Here is a 15,959-nt window from a genome sequence, read left to right on the forward strand (position 1 = left end):
GCACCGATTGGGAAGAGGGGCACTGGGTGCCAAACCAGCCTCGTTCCATGGAATGGGGATGGTGTCCACCAGCTCCCTTAGTTCCACCCCTCTGATGAGGCCTCGTCTCACAGTCGGTACAAAGGATAGGCTGGCACAGCTGTGCATGTGCTGCCGACAAATGCATTGGGGCCCTCCAGGCCCTGAACCCCCAGAGGATACCTGCCAGGGGCATTGAAGGCCATGTGATTAGGTAAGCAGCTGGCTGCCTTAACCTCTGATGTGCATTCTGGGCCAAACCTAGACGTAGTGGTAGAGCAAGGAAGGCAAAGCACGTTGAGGATCACTGAGGTCACTGGGCGAGGGCGGGGCGGGAGTCGGTAGGTGTTGAGAGAGGGTTCAGGGGGTGGTGAAGAGTGGGGCGGCACCATTCGGTGAGTAAACAAGTAAAACACCTCTATTTCTTTCTTCCGCGTTTTTAAAAAGGAGTACTAATCGGCACTAGTGTGACCACTTGCTGGGGAGGTCAATGAATCATGGGAGCCTGCTAGATATAGAGTCGTCCCGTTAATTGTATGGAAATAGGACTTAAGTGGTGATAATTGGTTTCTTTCCACGCCAAGGCGAAATCCCGATTTTGCCTACGGGAGTGTGCCAGTTACATCGCAAACTGTTTGTTGCCTGGCATGGTTCTCGGTTTCTTCCTCTCCCACTATTCACCTGCCTCGTTTCGCTTCAGTGACTGCGCAATGAGGTCAGAGAATCGCGTCCAAAATGTCATTTAATTATTTGGCAAATGATCATCAAGTAGCCTGTTTACCAGAAGCTGTGTAAGTAATTATCAAATTTCCATTTAGAAGGCGTCTTGTAAATATTAATTAAATGAGATCAAAGTTATGCAAGTTCATTTAATGGGCATCTTTACAACCACGAGGCAGGACATGTTTTGAATTGTTATATTATTCTCCCATGTAAGCATTAATTTAATCACCAAATCAAGTGCAATTCACAGACATAAACTTTTAGAATCAGTGCTCCATTGACCTCAGGGGTTTTAACAAATCTTAATATGGTAGTTTACTCTCAAAGCTTTAGATAGCAGAATACCAAGATTTCTATCCTATATTGACTATCCATGTAATCATTGCTAAGATTCTTTTAACTTAGCTGGCACAAAAATCTTGAAGATCTTGAATTAACAGAGCACAAACTGCAAAAATTGTTGAAATTGTCCAATTAAAATGACATGACTGCAGTCTAAATTTCACCAATCCATTCCAATTATTCACTTTGGTATGAAAAGCAGAAATACAGGGCACGATTCAGCAGACTTGAGTTAAAGTCCGCTGAATGGTGTGTTTAGTGGGGAGTTTCTCGGCGTCTGCAGCACTGAGAAACATCTCACTATTTAACGGCACTGTACCGTCTTTTCTGGGCTCGGGGAGATGCTCTCCGCCGAGGCCGCACTTATAGGGATGATGACCAGCAGGAACGGCGCCTCACAGATCGTGGAGCCATTTTGTCTGCTGCCCCAATGTTCGCCTTTCAGGCACCCCTCGGGCGCCATTCTCCGCACCCGCGGAAAATCGCGAAGTTGGCCGTGAAAACGGCCGAGTTTTGCAACGGCCCGACACGGCCCATTTCCTGAGGTATTCACGTCCGGGAAATGGGCTAGGAATGGAGCCACGTCAATCACATGCGCGATGACGCAGGAACATGGCGACGCTACGAACACGCCCACGTGACGCCGCCCGACGCAGTAAAAAGGCGCGGGCGAGCACAGAAACTAGGCCAAGATGTCGGAGCTGAGGAGAGCAGCCCCACGATTCGTGGAGGCTGATGTTGAGATGCTGCTCGAATCCATCGAGCAGAGGAGGAGCATCATCTGCCCGTGTAGAGGGCATCGCCACCCTGCCAGTGAGGTGCGCCAGGCCTGGCGTGAGGGTGCTGCTGCCATCAGTGCTGTGGGGCAGACCGCTCGCTCAGCTGACCAATGTCGGAAGAACATGCACAACCTCACAAGGGCTGCCAGGGTAAGTGCCAAGAGGGTGCCCCCGGGTCACAACCATCCCTCCCCCCCCCCTTTACTTAATCACCCACCTCCCCCCCTGGCACGGGGTGTGGAGGGGGATTGGGGCAGAGTGAGTTGAGGGTGGTTCACAAAGTAGTCACAGACCCAGCGCTCTGGCCCCGTGGAGAGATGCAATGGTCTTATTACAACTTGACCCCCAAACTGTGCCAGTATCTGAACGGACTGCTGATACCTGCCGTATTGTAATGATCTACCTATGCCCCCTCCCCCAACAGGATAAGACCGCTCACAACACCCGTGAGCGGAACAAGACTGGAGGGGGTGCGCCCATCCTGCGGCCCCTCACAACGTTTGAGCAGAGGGCACTGGACCTTGTTGGGGGATCTGCCACCCGGGAGGTCGCGCAATGCGAGGTTGGCGGAGCTGCACCAAGTGAGACAACCCTGCATGACAAACACCCCCCCCTCTCCCCCATCCTCTGTCCCTTCACACACCCTGCCCACTTGGACACCTCCCCCATCCTCTGTCCCTTCACACACCCTGCCCACTGGGACACCTCCCCCATCCTCTGTCCCTTCACACACCCTGCCCACTGGGACACCTCCCCCATCCTCTGTCCCTTCACACACCCTGCCCACTGGGATACTTCCCCCATCCTCTGTCCCTTCACACACCCTGCCCACTGGGACACCTCCCCCATCCTCTGTCCCTTCACACACCCTGCCCACTGGGACACCTCCCCCATCCTCTGTCCCTTCACACACCCTGCCACTGGGACACCTCCCCCATCCTCTGTCCCTTCACACACCCTGCCCACTGGGACACCTCCCCCATCCTCTGTCCCTTCACACACCCTGCCCACTGGGACACCTCCCCCATCCTCTGTCCCTTCACACACCCTGCCCACTGGGATACCTCCCCCATCCTCTGTCCCTTCACACACCCTGCCCACTGGGACACCTCCCCCATTCTCTGTCCCTTCACACACCCTGCCCACTGGGACACCTCCCCCATCCTCTGTCCCTTCACACACCCTGCTCACTGGGAGACCTCCCCCATCCTCTGTCCCTTCACACACACTGCCCACAGGGACACCTCCCCCATCCTCTGTCCCTTCACACACCCTTCCCACTGGGACACCTCCCCCATCCTCTGTCCCTTCACACACCCTGCCCACTGGGAGACCTCCCCCATCCTCTGTCCCTTCACACACACTGCCCACTTGGACACCTCCCCCATACTCTGTCCCTTCACACCCTGCCCACTGGGACACCTCCCCCATCCTCTGTCCCTTCACACCCTGCCCACTGGGACCGTCCAGCGCCCGGCCGAGTGAATTTAATAACCCGTTTCATTCTCTTCCCTAGGACGTGATGCCGAACGACCAGGGCCGTTTGGCTCCAGACGGACACAGGTATCTGCCCCCACCTCACCCGGGGCCGCACGACAGAGGGTGCCTGATCAGCGGGGTGTCCCATCCTCCCCCACCGAATCTGTGGAGCAGGACGCTCAGAGGGCGGCGACACCGCTAGATAAAGAAATGGCCCGCGAACGCCCTGCGGCCTCTCAGCGGGCCGATGACATCGAGGAGGCGTCCACCCAAGACGACCTCGAGCTTGCGGCACAGCTATCTCCCACACCATCCACCATCCCAGAGACACTCACCCCGGTTGGCCTATTTAGTGATGAGGCTCCTGGGTCACAGTCTGGGTCGCACATTACAGCTGAGCAGGTACAGCAGGTGGAGGTCGGAGCAGCCGAGGGCCCGGACTGGCAGAGGGCAGGCCAGGCCCAGCATGCAGCTGGCTCCCAGACGTTTTCCGAGTTCCTGGGGTTTCTCAACCCACCCGCACAGCCGATGCATCAAGAAACCCAGGGACACAATGACGGGATGAGGGCTGTCTTCCAGACTCTGCAGACGCTGTTAGAGGAGTCGAACCACGTTCACGAGCAGGGAGTGGTGTCGCTCATGGCAGCAACCCAGGCCGACACCACACGTGCGGCATCCGCGGTGGAGGCAATGGGTGAAACGGTTTCGGCCATGGGTCAGGTTATGCAAGGCATTGGGCTTAATGTGCAGGCGTCATCCTCGGCCCTGGACATGATTGCCCTCTCACAGACAGCAATGCGCCAGAGCCAACACGACATTGCCGGCGCGCTGCGGGCCTTGGCCGAGTCTCAGCAGGTCATGGCCCAGTCGCTGCATGCCATGGCACAATCACAGCAGTCGATGGCACAGTCCCAGCAGTCAGTCGCGGAGAGCATCAACCGCCTGACACACATGCTGGATGGCGTTGTGCACTCACAGGTTGAGATCGCACAGTCCTTGGCGGGATGTCTAACTCCCTGGACCCTGTCTCTGCAAACCTTCAGATCCTGGTGGATACCGTTGCAGGCCTCAAGGACTGGCAACGCCAGGTGCCGGTGGCGCGACGGGGCACCTCCCCGCTCGCACCTCTGTCCCAAAGTGAGGCCCGGGGGCCACCGGGCTCCCCGAGGGAGGAGGAGGTTTCGGGGCCCATCCCATCAACTCCATCACGGGACATCCTGGAATTCTCGGCCTCCCCCCCGTCCCATCCCGGTGCATCGGGTGAGCAGCAGGCAGAGCAGGGTGGCACAACGTCACCCGAGACGCCCGCAGAGCAGCCTGGCCCATCAAGGCCGGGTCGCCCCAGGAAACGCTTGCCGAAGGAGAAACTAGTCGAAGGGGGCGATTCGCAGCAGTCCTCCTCCACTCCTGCTGTATCATCTGGGGAATCACTTAGACGTAGTGGTAGGGCCCGTAAGGCAACAAAGAGAGACACTGAGTAAGTTGGCACGGGTGAAGGGCACAATTTAGTTGTAGGGGCTAGGGCACCTGTAAATATTTGTTCACATTAAACGCACTGTTCCACCTTACTTGTAATACCGTGTGATTGTTCCACAGCCACAGGAATCGTGATGGTGACCGAGTGTCGCTGGGGTTGACGAGCAGTGAAACTTCGGTGCCGGGTGTGCAGTCCCTGCCCCTCCCCCCACCCCCTCCCACAGCTAGCCCACGCGGGCACGTGATAGTGTCTGTGACGATCTCAGCGGCCACCAAGGTGGATGGTTCAGCTATTGCCATGGGTCAGACTCTCTCTAACGATTCTGAGCTCACAGCTCTTCGCAGAGCGGGCTGTCATCATTCCACATGGCACTGATCACACCCGCTGACACAGCCATCGATGTTTACCATACCGTCTGGACCCAGTGGTAAGGGTGATGTCTAAGTGGAGCAGTGTACACTGAGAGGGGAGGGGGGGTTGTGGTGGTGGCAGTTGTGTGTTGACCCTCTGCACGACTAGCGATGCAGGTGGTGGTTTGGTGTTCAGCGGGGACGTCGCATATGACGCGTGAACCGTGCTGCCACCAAGGCGTTGCATGCCCGCCGTCCTCGCCGGGTCCGTCGTGCCGCCTCCTGGATATCACCAGCACCTGGGTCGTGTCTGTGTGTTGCGCCCGCCACTCTGCCAGCCTCCTCCTCCTCCTCCTCCTCCTCCACCCTCTCCTCCTCCTCCTCCTCCTCCTCTGTGCTGGCACCACTGCCACTGGCTTCTCCCTCCGCCTCCTGCAGCAGGTCATCTCCCCTCTGCATCGCGATGTTGTGCAGCGCACAGCAGACCACAACAATGCGAGCGACCCTGTCGGGCTGGTACTGCAGGGCCCCTCCGGAGCGGTCCAGGCACCTGAATCTCATCTTCAGGAGGCCAAGGCAGCGCTCCACCACACCCCTGGTTGCTGCATGGGCCTCGTTGTATCGTGTTTCCGCATTGGTCTGAGGCCTCCGTATAGGCGTCATCAGCCAAGACCTCAGTGGATAACCCCTGTCGCCTAGCAACCAGCCCCTCAGCCGGGGGGGACGCCCCTCAAACATCGCAGGGATGTACGTCTGCGCCAGTATGTAGGAGTTATGCACACTCCCTGGGAACCTTGCACAGACATTCATGATCCTCATGTGGGGGTCGCATACCACCTGGATATTCATGGAGTATGTCCCCCTCCTGTTTGTGAACACCTCCCTGTCCCCTGCAGGCGGGCGCATGGGGACGTGAACACAATCGATTGCCCCCTGCACCATCGGTATCCCGGCCACGCTGGCAAATCCACGAGCTCGTGAGTCTTGAGTTGCTCGGTCCTCGGGAAAGGTGACGTAGCGATCGGCGATGGCATAGAGGGCATCGGTCACATCCCGGAAACACCTGTGGACCGATGACTGGGAGATCCCGGAGAGGTCCCCGCTTGGAGGCTGGAAGGAACCGATCGCATAGACGTTAAGAGCGACCGTCACCTTGATGGCAACCGGGATCGCGTGTCCTCCCCCTGTTCCACGTGGGGCGAGGTACGCCACGAGGTGACAGATATGTATCACCGTCCGCCTACGCAGCCGGAGTCTCCTCCTGCAGGTGATGTCCGTCATTGTTAGGAAAGAGATCCAGGCACGGTACACCCTCGGCCTTGGTCGTCACCTCTGGCGCCGTGGCTGCACCCTCACTCTCTCCTCCTCCCCCTCCTCCCCCCCCCCCCCCCCCCCCCCCATGCTGCTCGATGACTGGCAACTCCTCGGCACTTCCCTCTGCTGCTGCAGCTGGCCCTGCATCCACTGTGGGTTGTGACTGTGGATGCTGCTGCCAAAGTAGCGATTCTGGTCGTGTCGGGGGCGCATTCGAGGCCTTTGCTGGGAATGCCGACGTGTAGTTTGTGCGGGGTTCGGAGAATAGTGGGAGGGCGTCGGATCAGCGTCGCCGTGAAGATTTGCGCCGCCCGCTATTCTCCGAACCGGCGTGAGTGCGGAGAATCGCGCCCCTCGTTTTTGACAACCCCTTACCCCCCAACCTTGGGGTGGCCCTTGAGAAACCCCTTTCATTCCCCTCACTCCCCCCCACTCTCCATGGTAAAGTCCCCTCGGAACTGACTCCTGGCAGTGCCAACCTTGCACCCTGGGACCCTGGCAGTGCCATCTGGGAACAGTGGGATAAGTTGCACTGAGAGTATTTTGTAAATGGAGAGAGATTGGAAAATGTTGATTCCAAAGAGAACCTGGGTGTTCTTGTTCATAAGTCACTGAAAGCTGACATGCAGGTGGACCAAGCAATTAGGAAGGTATGTTTGTCTTTATGTTTTTTAATAAATTTAGATTAGCCAATTATTTTTTCCAATTAAGGGGCAATTTAGCGTGGCCAATCCACCTACTCTGCACATTTTTGGGTTGTGGGGGCGAAACCCACGCAGACACGGGGAGAACGTGCAAACTCCACACGAACAGTGACCCAGAGCCGGGATCGAATCTGGGACCTCAGCGCCGTGAGGCGGTTGTGCTAACCACTAGGCCACCGTGCTGCCCTATGTTTGTCTTTATTGCAAGTGAACATGAGTACAGGAGTAAGGATGCAATTGTATGAAGCTTTGGTGAGACCCAACCTGGAGTATTGTGTGCAATTTCGGTCTCATTTCCTCAGACAAGATATAGTGACCAAAAAGGGAGTTCAACAAAGGTTCAGCAGCCTAATCCCAGGGATGGTAGGATTGTCAGATCCTGTTGAGGTACGACAGATTTCTCAAAGCGTGCAAACCTCTTACAGGCTTGAAAGGGTAGATGTAGAAGGATGGTTGGAGAGTCTAGAACCAGGGGACTGATGAGCCATCAATTGAACGCGAGACGAGTTGCTGTACAAAAGTTAGGCTTTAATAAGCTAGAATTTAGCCCTGCGGTCGACTACAATAAATGGACGACCGCCGGGTGTTCTGATTATTTATACCTCGGTATGGAGGCGTGGTTAACTCAGCCTCTCGACCAATCGGAGAGCCGCCACATGACTGCTCTCAACCAATCGGTCGAGAGGCATATGACCGACCAGGGCCAATGGTAAGCTGGTGTTCTGCACCAATGGCAGACAGCTATGCAAATCATACCACCACAGGGACACAGTCTCAGAATTAGAAGTAGACCAATTAAGACTGAGATGGGGAGGAATTTCTTCATTCAGAGGGTAGTGAATCTTTGGAATTCTCTACCCCATTGAAAAGTTAGTCATTGAATATGTTCAAAGCACAGGCCAATAGATTTCTGCGTACCAGTGACATTATGTTGCAGGAAGGTGGTGCTGAGGTAGAAAATCCGCCAAGATCTAGTTAAATGGTGGAGCAGGTTCATGGGGCCGAATGGTCTACTCCTGCTCCTATGTGTCTATGTTCTCTTTCTCATCCCAATCACCTCCACACCTCTCCATACCTCTCCACCCCGGTTAATCCTCTTCTTCCACCACCACAATCGATCTCACCACACCCTCCTCCCCACCCCCTTCCCCACTTAGGCAGGGACCTATCTGCTGCACCGACTACTCCCCAGCTGACTGAAGGCCTGTGAATCAGGCTGGCGTCCACGTGAGTATCCTGTAATAACCCTGATGAGGCAAACGTGGACACCCCAATAGATCTCCTCGTGGGGCTGCTGGAATATGAGCTGCCCCACGAGTGGGCGGAGGCACATCAGCTGGGGCTTGTGGAAATTGGCCCACTTGGACTGTGACCGGCTGGAACGGTCGGCCCGTTTGAGACCTTGGAGCTGTAAGCCGCATCACGGCCTTTTCTTTTGTTGTCAAATTAAACCTCTTTTGGATTTACTTTCTCGGGTCTCCTGAACATTTACGTATCCAATTGGTAATGTCATGGATAAACTTCCTCAACTTGTGGGAGAACTCCAAATTCCAGGTTCCCTACGACTTTAAAATCAACCTTCTCCTGGCACGCCAGCTAAGTAGAAATTCAGTCCTGTGACTCTGAGGTATATATTGATTGTCAACCAAATGCTGTTTTTATAAAAATGATATTATCAGTCTTTATCAGAAATTAATAACTGTTTAATTGTACCAATGTACTGATTTTTTAATGAGCTACATGACAAGCCATTTTTCATGAGCCCAACTATCTAAAGGAGCACATCAGCATAGTTTATTTGCACATCTGTTGTTTAATTTCCAAAAGAAATGCCTGAGGGGAGAATTAACATTTGCTTGTATTCTCTGTGGCCATTCTGCACAATTACAATGACAAGAGTAACCATAAAATTGTGCTGTGTGTGTCTTTGATGTATCATAAACCTGATCAGCCGGACTGGTTGATAACAAATTGCCTGTGTGCTCAGGAGGGTGCAGTTCAGTTACTCGCATCAATCTGAAATATAGCCCAAGTAGATTCTCTCGAGCTACTGATTGAGGGAAGACAATTTGATTTCTCCTTTGTGGGCCATGGTCTTGTTCCATCTGCTGCAGGACCAGCTGAAGCAGGCCGGCACCATAGCAACAGCAGGATGAATGACAGCAAGGTTACCAGCAAGCTCAGCCTTTTTTGGGGGCTCTGCTTTCTTCCGCAGGGATCAGCTTCACTATTAACAACATGCTGGCCCCAGGTATAAAACAAATGACTGATGTTTCAGTTAGAATTGCCAGCTACACATCTCCTTAAATACTGCCTAGCAGCTGAAGAACGACACAGTGTCAGCACACTGTACCAGGGGGTTATTGATGGCAGCCTGAGGTTCCTGCTGCTCTTCAGCTGTGCCCCTCACTCATTGCTTCCTTCACACCGAGGACCAGTCTAGCATTATTTATGTCCACTGTGAGTCAGTGAATTTTGAAGCATTTGTCACGGCTGCTCGACCAGTACAACAAACTGATGTGTGTGAACTGTGAAAATTTTCAACAGTCACCTGTCATTTAGAGAAGCTGCGTTTATACTCTGCAGCTGCATTGTAAATGTCCTCCCTCTCCGTGGTGTTCAGCTACTTCGGAGCAAGAATACATGGCAGTCAGGCTTCAAAAAGGAGCTGCAAACACCAAAGGCAATCTGTATTTGGAAACAGAATTCTACAGGCAGGAAATTTGAAGGCATACAAGATTACAGGAAGGGAAGACTGCTCTGGGTAGTTGAAGACGATGTGAAGGGAAGATACTTTTTTTTAAAATAATTTTTATTGAAAAATTTTGAATTTATACAACAACATCCAACCATACTAAAATGCCAACAGTAAAAATAATGACAACAATCATGAACCTTCGCCCCTCCTCAATGAACAACCCAACATATTAACAACAACTTAAATTAACACAATGTTAAGTTACATAACCGTAGCGAAAAAAAATAGAAACTTGTGGGAGAACTCCAAATTCCAGGTTCCCTACGACTTTAAAATCAACCTTCTCCTGGCACGCCAGCTAAGTAGAAATTCAGTCCTGTGACTCTGAGGTATATATTGATTGTCAACCAAATGCTGTTTTTATAAAAATGATATCATCAGTCTTTATCAGAAATTAATAACTGTTTAATTGTACCAATGTACTGATTTTTTAATGAGCTACACGACAAGCCATTTTTCATGAGCCCAACTATCTAAAGGAGCACATCAGCATAGTTGCTGCTGCTATTGACCAAGATACCTATCTTTTATCTTTGAGTCAGGAAGTCCAGAAAAGGCTGCCACCGTTTATAGAACCCCTGTACTGATCCTCTCAGGGCAAATTTGACCCTTTCCAACTTTATAAATCCCGCCATGTCATTGACCCAGGTCTCCACACTTGGGGGCCTCGCATCCTTCCACTGCAGCAAGATCCTCCGCCGAGCTACTAGGGATGCAAAGGCCATTACACCGGCCTCTTTCGCCTCCTGCACTCCCGGCTCCATCGCTACTCCGAAAATCGCGAGTCCCCACCCTGGTTTGACCCTGGATCCAACCACCTTCGACACCATCCCCGCCACCCCCTTCCAGAATTCTTCCAGTGCTGGGCATGCCCAGAACATATGGGCGTGGTTCGCTGGACTCCCCGAACATCTGGTGCACCTGTCCTCACCCCCAAAGAACCTACTCATCCTAGTGCCGGACATGTGGGCCCGGTGCAGCACCTTAAATTGGATGTTTCCCCCCTATGCCGTCTCCACTGTCCCCAGAGTCTTAGGGTCGCCACCACCACCGGGCTTGTGGTAAACCTCTTAGGGGAGAGCGGCAACGGCGCCGTTACCATGGCACCCAGGCTCGTACCTCTACATGACGCCATTTTCATTCTTTTCCACGCCGCCCCTCCCCCCTCCATCACCCATTTATGCACCACTGACACATTGGCCGCCCAATAGTACCCCAAAAGGTTGGGCAGCGCCAGCCCGCCTCCATCCCTCCCTCGCTCCAGGAAAACCCTCTTCGCTCTCGGTGTCCCATGTGCCCACACAAAGCTCAAGATACTGCTAGTCACTCTCCTAAAGAAGGCCCTGGGGATAAAGATGGGCAGGCACTGAAAGAGGAACAAGAACCTCGGAAGCACCGTCATTTTGACGGACTGCACCCTCCCCGCCAACGACAATGGCAGCATGTCCCACCTCTTGAACTCCTCCTCCATCTGATCTACAAGTCTGGTGAAATTATGTTTGTGAAGAGTCCCCCAGTCCCTGGCCACCTGCACCTCCAGGTACCTAAAACTCTCCCCTGCCCACCTAAGCGGGAGCCTACCAATTCCTTCCTCCTGGTCTCCAGGGTGCACCACAAACACCTCACTCTTGCCTAAATTTAGTTTATAACCTGAAAAGGTCCCTAACTCAGCTAGCAGCTCCATCACCCCCGGCATGCCTCCCACCGGGTCCGCCACATACAGTAACAGGTGATCGGCATACAACAACACCCTATGTTCCTCCCCACCTCGCACCAAACCCCTCCACCTCTCTGAATCCCTCAATGCCATCGGCAGCGGCTCGATTGCCAATGCAAACAACAAGGGGACAGGGGGCAACCCTGCCTGGTCCCTCGGTAAAGCCGGAAGTACTCCGACCTCCTCCCATTCGTGGCCACGCACGCCATCGGGGTCTCATATAGCAGCCTCACCCATCTAATAAACCCTTCACCAAATCCAAATCTCCCCAACACCTCCCATAAGTACCCCCACTCCACTCTATCGAAGGCCTTCTCCGCATCCAGCGCCACCACTATCTCTGCCTCCCCCTCAATTGCCGGCATCATGATGACATTCAACAATCTCCGCACATTCGTGTTCAGCTGCCTTCCCTTCACAAACCCTGTCTGGTCCTCGTGTACAACCCCTGGCACACAGTCCTCTATCCTGGTGGCCAGGATTTTTGCCAGCACCTTGGCATCTACGTTGAGGAGAGATATGGGCCTGTATGAACCACACTGCTGGGGGTCCTTGTCCCTCTTTAAGATTAACGAGATCAGCGCCTGCGACATCGTCGGGGGCAACGTCCCTCCTTCCCACGCTTCATTAAATGTCCGCACCAGCAAGGGGCCCACTAGGTCCACAAACTTTTTATAAAATTCCACCTGGAACCCATCCGGCCCCGGTGCCTTCCCTGACTGCATCGGCCCGATCCCCTTAACAAGCTCCTCCAGCTCAATCGGCGCACCCAACCTTTCCACCTGCTCCTCCTGCACCTTCGGGAAAGAAAGCCCGTCAAGGAACCTCTCCATTCCTCTCCTCTCCCCCGTTGGCTCCGACCGGTACAGTTCCCCGTAAATGTCCCCAAAGACCTCATTCACCTCTAACCCCTTCCGCACCACATTCCCACTCTTGTCTCTCACTCCAGCAATTTCCTTAGCCGCATCCCGCTTGCGGAGCTGATGAGCCAGAATCCTACTCGCCTTTTCACCATGTTCGTACACTGCCCCTTGTGCCTTCCTCCACTGTGCCTCCGCCTTTCTAGTGGTCAGCAAATCAAATTTAGCCTGCAGGCTGCGCCTCTCCCCCAACAGTCCCTCCTCTGGTGCCTCTGCGTACCTCCTGTCTACCTCCAGCATCTTTCCCACCATTCTATCCCTCTCACTCCTCTCGCTCCTCTCCCTGTGTGCCCGGATGGATATCAGCTCCCCACGAATCACTGCCTTCAGGGCTTCCCAGACCACCCCCACCTGAACCTCCCCCGTATCATTCACCTGGAGGTACCCCTCAATACTTGCCCAGACCCTCCTACACACCTCCTCCTCCGCCAACAACCCCACATCTCCAACTCTATCCAATGCGGAGCATGGTCGGAGATTGCAATGGCCGGATACTCGGCCTCCTCCACTCTCGGAATCAGTCCTCTACTCACCACGAAGAAGTCTGTCCGAGAGAATACCCTATGTACGTGGGAGAAGAAAGAGTACTCCCGTGCCCTCGGCCTCACAAACCTCCATGGATCCACCCCACCCTTCTGGTCCATAAACCCTCTCAGTACCTTGGCCGCCGCCAGCCTCCTACCCATCCTAGAGCTGGACCGATCCAGTGAAGGATCCAACACCGTATTGAAGTCCCCCCCCATGATCAGACCTCCCGCCTCCAGATCCGGGACCTGTCCCAACATACGCCTCATAAAGCCCACATCGTCCCAATTTGAGGCATACACACTAGCAAGTACCACCTTCTCTCCTTGTAGCCTGCCCCTAACCATAACATACCTACCCCCCATACGCCACCACCTCCAATGCCTCAAACAACACATTTTTCCCCACCAGAATCGCCTCTCCCCTGTTCTTCACATCCAACCCGGAGTGGAAAACCTGCCCCACCCACCCCTTCCTCAGACGGACCTGGTCCACCACCTTCAGGTGGGTCTCCTGAAGCATTGCCACATCTGTCTTTAGCCCCCTCAGATGAGCAAGTACCCTCGACCGCTACACCGGCCCATTCAATCCTCTCGCATTCCAGGTGACCAACCAGATCAGAGGGCGCCCCGCCCCCCTCCCCCGTCGACTAGCCATAGCCCGTCGACTGCCCGCCCCAGGCCAGCACCCCCCGCCCGACCCAGTCCCCACAGCGACAACACCTCACCTCTGTCCCCCCGGCCCCCACCAGCTCCTTCCTGACCCTGCCAGCAGCAACCCGGTATTCCCCCCCCCCCCCCCCCCCCCCCCCCCCCCAGGCTAGGAACCCTCCTAGCCGCAAACCGTCCTCCATTATACTTCCGCGGGTCAGCTAACTTCTGCTGACCCCGGAAACTCCCGCCAATAACCCGACCCCTCCCAAAGTGGGATCATCCCCCATCCTATCCCTCCTCCAGGCACCGCTCCAGCGCGGGGAAGAACCAGTTAAGGCCCCGCCTCCCCCCGTCATCGTCTGCAACCCCCAGCCCCGCAGCGCGGGAAACCAGAGGAAAGCCCGCGCTTTCGCACTGCCCCACCACACCCTTCTGACGCAGCTCCCAAATACCAGCCCCACTCCATACCCCCAACCCGACATAGAATACAACAAACCCCCCCAACCATCCCCGCAAGATACAAAACTCAAACAATGCCCCACTGCAAAAAAAAACAGAACAACACCCCCATAAATAACCATATCAAAATTGCAAAAGTACAGAAAAAGAGAACACAGCAACAGCAGAAACCAGAAATAAAGTATTACAACCGACCCCGCAACCCCCAACCCCTAGTTCAAGTCCAGTTTCTCCGTCCACATGAAGGCCCACGCCTCCTCCGGGGAATCGAAATAATAATGCCGGTCCGAATAAGTTACCCACAGGCGCGCAGGCTGCAACATTCCGAACTTTATCTTCTTCTTGTAAAGCACCTCTTTCGTCCGATTAAACCCGGACCGCCGCTTAGCCACCTCCGCACTCCAATCCTGGTAGATCCGTACTACCCAATTCTCCCAGTTGCTGTTCTTCACCTTCTCGGCCCAGCGCAGCACACACTCCCAATCACTGAACCGGTGGAATCTCACCAGCACCGCACACGGGGGTTCATTCTCCTTAGGCCTCCTGGCTAGTACCCTGTGGGCTCCCTCCAGCTCCAGGGGCAGATGGAAGGACCCAGCCCCCACTAGCAAGTTCAGCATCGTAGCCATGTAGGTTGTTAGGTCCGACCCCTCCAGCCCCTCCGCGAGGCCGAAGATCCGCAGATTTCCGCTGATCAAGCTCCTCAAAGCAGTCCTGCCAATTCTTGTGGAGTGCCTCGTGCCCCTCCACCTTACTCACGAGGACCACGGCCTCCTCCTCTCGTTCAGTGGCCTGCGTCTGCAACTCCTTGATTGCAGCACTCTGGGTCGTCTGAATCTCCGAGAGCCTTTTGTTAGTTTGCTGCAGCGAGCTCAGTACCTCAGCCTTGAAATCTGCAAAACAGCGCAGGAGAGCAGCTGGTTGCTCCTGGGCCCACTGCTTCCACTCCTCTGGAGCTCCGCCGGCCGCCATCTTGGATTCCTTCCCCTGTTTTTTCTGGGGAGCTGCTGCCATTTTTTCCCTCTTTCCACTCCGAGTTCGAGTCATGAACTGCGGAGAAAGTCGATCAGCACACCTTCTCCCACCGGGAGACGTCGGAAAATTTCTGTTTTGGGCTCTAAAAAGAGCCGAAACGTCCGTTTGAAACGGGAGCTCCCAAATGTGCGGCTTCCTACGTCATCGCCGTCACCGGAAGTCGGAATATACTTATTGACTGCTGGAATGGGCATTACTTTATGCTGTATAATTATGTGATTGTAAGTTGTACTTATTAAACCAAGTTACTGATCACACCCACTGCCCAGTCTAATTCACCTGACTATGGATGAACGCAGTTTCATTTTTCAACTAAACTTTTCCTTGCCGAGGAGAGATTGAATAAATACAGACAGAATCATGGGGCACGATTTAACCACGGCGTTGCACCCGGCACGGATCTTGGCGTGCCGGTTAAATAACGGGAAAGGCGAAAATTGAGATTAGCTCCGGGCGCAAATCAGTTGGCTATCGAACCAGCCCACTACTGATGGTGAGTTCCAGATCATGCCCAAATATGGTGAGCATATCATTAATCCCAATTTGCATTATTTCCTTCTCATTCGAGAGAGTGAAGTGTAACAGCCTACCGGGAATTAACTGGCTCCCCAATGAGAAATGACATGAGAGGGGAGGGGGGGAGGGGGAGAGAGACACGTCACCGCGGCTCCTTGACTGCCAGTGGAATATGTGGAGGCCAGGATTT

Source organism: Scyliorhinus canicula, chromosome 6 (assembly GCF_902713615.1).
Source record: "Scyliorhinus canicula chromosome 6, sScyCan1.1, whole genome shotgun sequence".
Lineage (NCBI taxonomy): Eukaryota > Metazoa > Chordata > Chondrichthyes > Carcharhiniformes > Scyliorhinidae > Scyliorhinus > Scyliorhinus canicula.